Genomic DNA, 9,369 nt, shown 5'->3' with positions numbered 1-9,369 from the left:
GTGTGGTTGAGCTAGAGGGGGGGCTTCAAGACGATCCGGTCTAGTAGATATCTTTCAGGTGTAAGCTGAGTGCTTTGGTGTTATAGCTACGTCTTGATATTCTAAGTACACCTTCCGGTACACTTACCTTGTTACGACTTACCTCATCTTCAGCGTATTTATGGTATTAGTTATGTGGGATGTGGCTTTTGAGGAGGGTGACGGGCGGTATGTACGTGCCCCAGGGCCGGCTTAAAGTAGGCTCTATTGTCCCACTTTACTGCTAAATCCGCCTTCCAGAAGTGGTTTCACGCTTCTTTCCGTGTGCCCTATGAATAGGGAATGTAGCCCATTTCTTCCACTCCATAGGCTATACCTTGACCTGTCTTATTAGCGGGGTGCTATTGTGTCCACTGTTGTGCTCTCATTCGAGGTGGGCTGGCGACGGCGGTATGTAGGCTGTGTTGGCAAGGGGTGGTTGGGTTAATCGGGGATTATCGATTGTAGAACAGGCTCCTCTAGGTGGGTTTGGGGCACCGCCAAGTCCTTAGAGTTTTAAGCGTTTGTGCTCGTAGTTCTCTGGCGGATACTTCGGTAAAGTAAGTATCAAGATTTAGGGCCAGGCATAGTGGGGTATCTAATCCCAGTTTGGGCCCTGGCTTTCGTGGGTTTAAATCAGTCGTTAGTTCCTAAGATCATCTTAATGGTGTGTTTAGGTGCATCTTGGGCTTATGACAGCTCAGTTGCATTTTGATCTTAGTTAGCTAGGATAGGCATTTTACCACTCTTTACGCCGTGTCAATAGGACGGTTGATTTGGGTTTCTTGTATGACCGCGGTGGCTGGCACAAGATTTACCAACCCTTGAAGTTAGGCTGTTGCTATAACTAAGTCAAGTTTGCACTCATTGCTTAATGTTAATTACTGCTGAATACCCGTGGGGGTGTGGCTTAGCGAGGCGTCTTGGGCTACTACTTGGGTGTGCCTGATACCCGCTCCTCAAGGCCTGTATGGGGGTAGGTGGTCGAGGGCGTTTACACTGGGGCGCGGATACTTGCATGTATATATTTAGCAAAAACCAACCGTAAGGTTAGGACTAAGTCTTTTGTCCGCAGGCATGTTTTATGCCATCTTGGCAACTTCAGTGCCATGCTTTGTGTTAAGCTATGTGGACGGGGGTGTGGTTAGCTGATAGTTGAGTGGTGAGTGAGAGTGAAGTATATGAAATTATTGCTTGTGTTTACTATTTTTAGTACTGGAGTTTCTCTAAGTCCTAGGACTAGGAGGAAATGGTGTTTCATAGTGTGTAGGCGTCGGGATAGTCCGAGTATCGTCGGGGTATTCCTGCTAGGCCTAGGAAGTGCTGGGGGAAGAACGTTAGGTTTACTCCTGTAAATATTACCCCGAAGTGGGCTTTTGCTCATGTTTGGTGTAGGGTAAACCCAGTGAGTAGTGGGAATCAGTGAGTAAATCCTGCTAGAATGGCAAAGACGGCGCCTATGGATAGGACGTAGTGGAAGTGGGCAACTACGTAGTACGTGTCGTGCAGGGCGATGTCTAGGGAAGAGTTTGCAAGAACGATTCCTGTTAATCCTCCGATGGTAAATAGGAAGATAAATCCTAGAGCTCATAGTATTGGGGGGGGTCTCATTTGATTGTTCCTCCATGCAGGGTGGCTAGTCAGCTAAATACTTTGATTCCGGTAGGGATGGCAATGATTATAGTGGCTGATGTAAAGTAGGCTCGGGTATCAACGTCTATTCCTACTGTAAACATGTGGTGAGCTCAGACGATGAATCCTAGGAAGCCGATGGATAGTATGGCTCAGACTATTCCCATGTAGCCGAAGGGCTCCTTTTTGCCTGAGTAGTATGTGACTACGTGTGAGATGATTCCGAACCCCGGTAGGATCAGAATATAGACTTCTGGGTGTCCGAAGAATCAGAATAGGTGTTGGTACAGGATTGGGTCTCCTCCTCCAGCGGGGTCGAAGAATGTGGTGTTTAGGTTTCGATCAGTTAGTAATATTGTAATACCGGCGGCGAGTACGGGGAGTGATAGAAGGAGTAGGATGGCGGTAATTAGTACGGATCAGACAAATAGTGGGGTTTGGTATTGTGAGAGTGCGGGGGGTTTTATGTTGATGGTGTGGTGATAAAGTTGATGGCCCCAAGGATGGAGGAGATACCGGCTAAGTGGAGTGAGAAGATAGCCAGGTCTACTGAAGCTCCGGCGTGGGCAAGGTCACCTGCTAGGGGAGGGTAGACAGTTCAGCCTGTGCCGGCGCCAGCTTCTACAGTGGATGAGGCTAGTAGGAGGAGGAATGATGGGGGGAGGAGTCAAAAGCTTATGTTGTTTATTCGCGGGAATGCTATGTCGGGGGCACCGATTATGAGGGGGACTAATCAGTTGCCGAATCCTCCGATCATGATGGGTATGACTATAAAGAAGCTTATTACAAAGGCGTGAGCGGTAACGATTACATTGTAAATTTGGTCGTCGCCTAGGAGAGTTCCTGGTTGTCCTAGTTCTGCGCGGATTAATAGGCTGAGTGCGGTGCCGACTATTCCTGCTCATGCCCCGAAGATGAGGTACAGGGTGCCAATATCCTTATGGTTAGTGGAAAATAGTCATCGGTTGATGAAGGTGACGGGTAAGATGGCTGAGTGTTGAAGCGTTAGGCTGTAGTCCTTTTTACAGAGGTTTAATTCCTCTTCTTATCGGCTCTGTAGTGAAATTCATGTTGAGTTGCAAGCTCATCGATGCGCACTAGGGTGCGTCAGGGTCTTTGTAGGCAGAAGCCAATTGGTTTAGGCATTTAGCTGTTAACTAGAGTTTTGTGGGATCGAAGCCCATCTGTCTAGGGAGGCTTTAGCTTAATTAAAGCGTCTGACTTGCATTCAGAAGATACAGGTTAATATTCTGTAAGTCTTAATGTGCAGAAACTAAGAGGGTTTAACTCTTATTTAAGGCTTTGAAGGCCTTCGGTTTGGGGTGTTATCCTAAGTTTCTAGACAATGGCATGTATTATTGGGGACAGGGGAAGTAAGAGGATTGATAGTGAGGCAAGGACCGCAGTAGGTGTGCTTGGGGCTTTGCTAGTGTATCATTGTTTTATGTGGTTAGAGGAGTTGGGGGGAAGGGTAATTGTTGAGTGGTATGCGAGGCGTAGGTAGAAGAAGAGGCTGAGCAGTGATAGCATGGCAATTGCCATGGCTGCTGGTGTTATTTCCTGTTTAGTTAGTTCTTGGATGATAAGTCACTTTGGTATAAAGCCTGTTAATGGGGGGAGGCCTGCTAGGGATAAAAGTACTAGTATTAGGGTGGCGTTTAGCACTGGGGTTTTTGTTCATGAGGTTGTGATCATGGATAGGTTAAGGGCTTTGATTTTGTTAAGGGCTAGGAATACGGCTGATGTTATGATTGTGTATAGGTAGAAGGTAAGTAAGGCCAATTTGGGGCTGTAAACTAGGATGATGGCGATTCAGCCTAAGTGGGAGATGGACGAGAAGGCTAGGATTTTGCGTGTTTGTGTTTGGTTCAGTCCTATTCAGCCTCCTAGTGCTGTTGAGGCTAGGGCCATGGCGGTGAGTAGAGCTGGGTCGAGGGATTTGGATGTTAGTAGGAGCAGGGTTAGTGGGGGGAATTTTATGAGGGTCGAGAGTAGCAGGGCTGTTATTAGTGGCGATCCTTGTAGTACTTCTGGGAATCAGAAGTGAAATGGCACTAGGCCCAGTTTAATAGCGATTGCTGCTGTCAGTAGTAGACAGGAGGTTGGGTGGTTTATTTGTGTGATGTCTCATTGGCCAGTGACTCAGGCATTGGTTATGCTAGAGAATAGGACCAGGGCGGAAGCAGCTGCTTGGGTTAGGAAGTATTTCGTTGCGGCTTCTACTGCTCGTGGGTGGTGGGATTTGGCAATTAGGGGAATGATGGCTAGTGTGTTGATCTCCAGTCCTGTCCAGGCCAGAACTCAGTGGTTGCTGGAAATTGTGATTGTGGTGCCCAAGATGAGGCTGAAGGTTATGATTGGGGTCGCGTAAGGGTTCATTAGTAGAGGAGGGGGTTAAACCATCATTTTCGGGGTATGGGCCCGATAGCTTGATTAGCTGACTCTACTAGAAAATAATATAAGGGAAGTATGGAGAATTTTGATTTCTCTTGTGTGGGTTCAATTCCTACTTTTCTAAGGTCAACAGGAAATGAGAGGGCTGTTATACCTCTATGTTCACTTTATCATAGTGACCCTTTGTAGTTCAGGCACATTTCCTTATGTAAGGAGGTAGGCCTGCATAGCAGATAGGTATGCTGATGTGTCAGAGGCACAGAGCTAGTGTGAGGGGTAGGAAGTTTTTTCATAGTAGGTGCATTAGTTGGTCATATCGGAATCGTGGGTATGAAGCTCGGACCCATAAGAAACCAGAAGATAGTAGGAGGACTTTTGTGGCTAGGATGACGGGGAATAGTTCTGTGGGTGGCCCTAGGGCGCTTGGGTTTAGGAATATGATGGCTGTAAGTGTATTTATTAGCATAATGTTCGCATATTCAGCTAGGAAGAATAAGGCGAAGGGTCCTGCGGCGTATTCAACGTTAAACCCTGAGACTAGCTCAGATTCACCCTCTGTGAGGTCAAAAGGAGCTCGGTTTGTCTCTGCTAGGGTGGATACGTATCATATTATTGCTAGGGGTCATGAGGAGAAAATGAAGTATAGAGGCTCCTGTGCGACGGCAAAGGAGCTGAGTGTGTAGCTTCCGCTTAGTATGATTATTGATAGCAGGATTATGGCCAGTGTCACTTCGTATGAAATGGTCTGTGCTACTGCCCGTAGGGCTCCGATTAGTGCGTATTTTGAGTTCGAGGCTCAGCCTGATCATAGGACTGAGTAGACGGCTAGGCTTGACATGGCTATTAGGAAGAGAACTCCGAGGTTTAGATCTGCTAGGGGAAATGGGAGTGGTAGTGGTGCTCAAGTGGTGAGGGCTAGGACAAGGGCTAGTATTGGTATCAGAATGAATAGAAGTGGGGAAGAGGTAGAGGGTCGGATGGGCTCTTTGGTAAATAGTTTCAGTCCGTCCGCAAATGGTTGAAGTAGGCCAAAAGGCCCGACAACGTTAGGGCCTTTGCGGGATTGTATGTAGCTTAGGATTTTCCGTTCTACTAGGGTTAGGAAGGCTACGGCAATCAGGATTGGGATGATGTATAGGAGGGATATAATGAGGCAGCTTAGTGTTGTTATTTGAATCATGGGTGAAGCTAGGGAGAGGATTTGAACCTCTGGGGAAAGGGCTTAAGCCTTCTGCACTTGCCGGGCTCTGCCACTCTAGCTGGTCCTTTTCTAGGATTGAAAGTGGTGGGGGAAGGCCCTCTTCACGGTTTAGTTGGTTTCACTGCTTAGAGGGGGGGGGCGTGCTTGTGGTATTGGCCCCACTTTCCCGGTCCTTTCGTACTGGGGAGAGTGTGTCATAGATAGAAACCGACCTGGATTGCTCCGGTCTGAACTCAGATCACGTAGGACTGTTAATCGTTGAACAAACGAACCCTTAATAGCGGCTGCACCATTAGGATGTCCTGATCCAACATCGAGGTCGTAAACCCCCCTGTCGATATGGGCTCTTGAGGGGGATTGCGCTGTTATCCCTGGGGTAGCTTGGTCCATTAATCAATTATATTGGGTCTGGTCACTGTTAGCACTTTGAGGGGTAGCTCTAGGTAAAGAGGTATGGTCTTGTTTTTGGAGGATTTGTTCTCCTCCAAGGTCGCCCCAACCGAAAAATATCCACCAGGCTCTGCGATGGTAGTGGCCCCAGTGGGGTTGATTGAGGATTCGCGGTGGTCGTTGATTTTTAAGTTCCACAGGGTCTTCTCGTCTTATGTTCACATCCCCGCTTTTGCACGGGGAGATCAATTTCACTGATTATCTGTGAGAGACAGTTAAGACCTCGTTCAGCCATTCATACAAGTCTCGATTTATGGGACAATTGATTGCGCTACCTTTGCACGGTTAGGATACCGCGGCCGTTAAACCTAAGTCACCGGGCAGGCATCACCTTCAATACTTGTTTAATTTGCTGAAGGCTATGTTTTTGGTAAACAGTCGGGCCTTATTAATTTGCCGAGTTCCTTTCACAGATTTTAATCGCTCTTATAGGCGCTCCTGAGTCGGGTTAACAGGGTTAGTTAATACGTGGTCTTGTAGGGGTTTTTGTATCTGTCTAGGTCTGTTAATAATGTTTCTATGTAAGCTTGCGCCGTTAGAGGGGTGTGGCCCTGAGTTACTTATTTTAGCATTAATTCTCCTATATTCATAGGTTGACCTGTTTGTGATAAGGGAATCATCTTATTTTGGTATTTTTAGGTGGTGGAGCTTTGACGCACTCTTTTTTGATGGCTGCTTTAGGGCCCACGGTAGGATCAGTAGTAAGAATTATCCGCTAGTCGAGGTTGTGTCCTTTTTTAATGGAGCTGTCCCTCCATTAAATAGCTCTTAATCATCTCATTAGGGTTCAGGATGTCCGGTAGGGAGGATTAAGGGGGAACTTAGATTCGTTTCACAGGTAACCAGCTATCACCCAGCTCGGTTGGCTTTTCACCTCTACTGACAAGTCATCCCACTCTTTTGCAACAGAGACGGGTTCGCTCTCTTTAACTGCTTGAAAGTAGCTCGCTTGGGTTTCGGGGGGGCAAACTTTAGTTCACTTTGCTTGGTTGTTCTCGCTAAACCATGATGCAAAAGGTACAAGGGTTGATCTTTGCTGTCTGTCGCTTTGATTGTTTCACTGCTATTTCATCTTTCCCTTACGGTACTGGGGTCTCTATCGCGTCTAAGTGTCTTTTCTATCGCCTATACTAAGACTGTAAAATGCTTTAGTTTAATTAGTTTAGTAAATTCTTTAGTTTTGGTGTACTATTTGTGTGGTTGAGCTAGAGGGGGGGCTTCAAGACGATCCGGTCTAGTAGATATCTTTCAGGTGTAAGCTGAGTGCTTTGGTGTTATAGCTACGTCTTGATATTCTAAGTACACCTTCCGGTACACTTACCTTGTTACGACTTACCTCATCTTCAGCGTATTTATGGTATTAGTTATGTGGGATGTGGCTTTTGAGGAGGGTGACGGGCGGTATGTACGTGCCCCAGGGCCGGCTTAAAGTAGGCTCTATTGTCCCACTTTACTGCTAAATCCGCCTTCCAGAAGTGGTTTCACGCTTCTTTCCGTGTGCCCTATGAATAGGGAATGTAGCCCATTTCTTCCACTCCATAGGCTATACCTTGACCTGTCTTATTAGCGGGGTGCTATTGTGTCCACTGTTGTGCTCTCATTCGAGGTGGGCTGGCGACGGCGGTATGTAGGCTGTGTTGGCAAGGGGTGGTTGGGTTAATCGGGGATTATCGATTGTAGAACAGGCTCCTCTAGGTGGGTTTGGGGCACCGCCAAGTCCTTAGAGTTTTAAGCGTTTGTGCTCGTAGTTCTCTGGCGGATACTTCGGTAAAGTAAGTATCAAGATTTAGGGCCAGGCATAGTGGGGTATCTAATCCCAGTTTGGGCCCTGGCTTTCGTGGGTTTAAATCAGTCGTTAGTTCCTAAGATCATCTTAATGGTGTGTTTAGGTGCATCTTGGGCTTATGACAGCTCAGTTGCATTTTGATCTTAGTTAGCTAGGATAGGCATTTTACCACTCTTTACGCCGTGTCAATAGGACGGTTGATTTGGGTTTCTTGTATGACCGCGGTGGCTGGCACAAGATTTACCAACCCTTGAAGTTAGGCTGTTGCTATAACTAAGTCAAGTTTGCACTCATTGCTTAATGTTAATTACTGCTGAATACCCGTGGGGGCGTGGCTTAGCGAGGCGTCTTGGGCTACTACTTGGGTGTGCCTGATACCCGCTCCTCAAGGCCTGTATGGGGGTAGGTGGTCGAGGGCGTTTACACTGGCGCGCGGATACTTGCATGTATATATTTAGCAAAAACCAACCGTAAGGTTAGGACTAAGTCTTTTGTTCGCAGGCATGTTTTATGCCATCTTGGCAACTTCAGTGCCATGCTTTGTGTTAAGCTATGTGGACGGGGGTGTGGTTAGCTGATAGTTGAGTGGTGAGTGAGAGTGAAGTATATGAAATTATTGCTTGTGTTTACTATTTTTAGTACTGGAGTTTCTCTAAGTCCTAGGACTAGGAGGAAATGGTGTTTCATAGTGTGTAGGCATCGGGATAGTCCGAGTATCGTCGGGGTATTCCTGCTAGGCCTAGGAAGTGCTGGGGGAAGAACGTTAGGTTTACTCCTGTAAATATTACCCCGAAGTGGGCTTTTGCTCATGTTTGGTGTAGGGTAAACCCAGTGAGTAGTGGGAATCAGTGAGTAAATCCTGCTAGAATGGCAAAGACGGCGCCTATTGATAGGACGTAGTGGAAGTGGACACTATTTGTCTGATCCGTACTAATTACCGCCATCCTACTCCTTCTATCACTCCCCGTACTCGCCGCCGGTATTACAATATTACTAACTGATCGAAACCTAAACACCACATTCTTCGACCCCGCTGGAGGAGGAGACCCAATCCTGTACCAACACCTATTCTGATTCTTCGGACACCCAGAAGTCTATATTCTGATCCTACCGGGGTTCGGAATCATCTCACACGTAGTCACGTACTACTCAGGCAAAAAGGAGCCCTTCGGCTACATGGGAATAGTCTGAGCCATACTATCCATCGGCTTCCTAGGATTCATCGTCTGAGCTCACCACATGTTTACAGTAGGAATAGACGTTGATACCCGAGCCTACTTTACATCAGCCACTATAATCATTGCCATCCCTACCGGAATCAAAGTATTTAGCTGACTAGCCACCCTGCACGGAGGAACAATCAAATGAGACCCCCCCAATACTATGAGCTCTAGGATTTATCTTCCTATTTACCATCGGAGGATTAACAGGAATCGTTCTTGCAAACTCTTCCCTAGACATCGCCCTGCACGACACGTACTACGTAGTTGCCCACTTCCACTACGTCCTACTCTCTGGACTCACTGCACTGCATCCCCAGTGGTGCCAGTGCACTCTCTGCACTCACTTCACTGCATCCCCAGTGGTGCCAGTGCACTCTCTGGACTCACTGCACTGCATCCCCAGTGGTGCCAGTGAAGTCTTTGGACTCACTGCACTGCATCCCCAGTGGTGCCAGTGCACTCTCTGGAGTCACTGAAGTGCATCCCCAGTGGTGCCAGTGCACTCTCTGGACTCACTGCACTGCATCCCCAGTGGTGCCAGTGCACTCTGTGGACTCACTGTACTGCATCCCCACTGGTGCCAGTGCACTCTCTGGACTCACTGTACTGCATCCCCAGTGGTGACAGTGCACTCTCTGGACTAACTGCAGTGCATCCCCAGTGGT

General features: G+C 47.5%; 1 long non-coding RNA gene across 1 annotated transcript; it reads right to left on the bottom strand.

Moving 5' to 3' along the window:
* Positions 1 to 1,372: 1,372 nt before the first annotated feature.
* LOC308186727 lies at positions 1,373 to 8,987 on the bottom strand. Its single transcript, XR_013944204.1, has 2 exons — positions 8,750 to 8,987; positions 1,373 to 1,777 (listed from the first exon to the last, which is right to left on the bottom strand). It is a non-coding gene; the product is annotated as an uncharacterized lncRNA (long non-coding RNA).
* Between the last annotated feature and the right edge of the window lie 382 nt (positions 8,988 to 9,369).

The sequence above is a fragment of the Anser brachyrhynchus genome (assembly GCF_964034855.1).
Source record: "Anser brachyrhynchus genome assembly, contig: SCAFFOLD_32, whole genome shotgun sequence".
NCBI lineage: Eukaryota > Metazoa > Chordata > Aves > Anseriformes > Anatidae > Anser > Anser brachyrhynchus.
The sequence above is the reverse complement of the archived record's forward strand: the minus strand, read 5'-3'. Positions and strand labels throughout refer to the sequence as shown.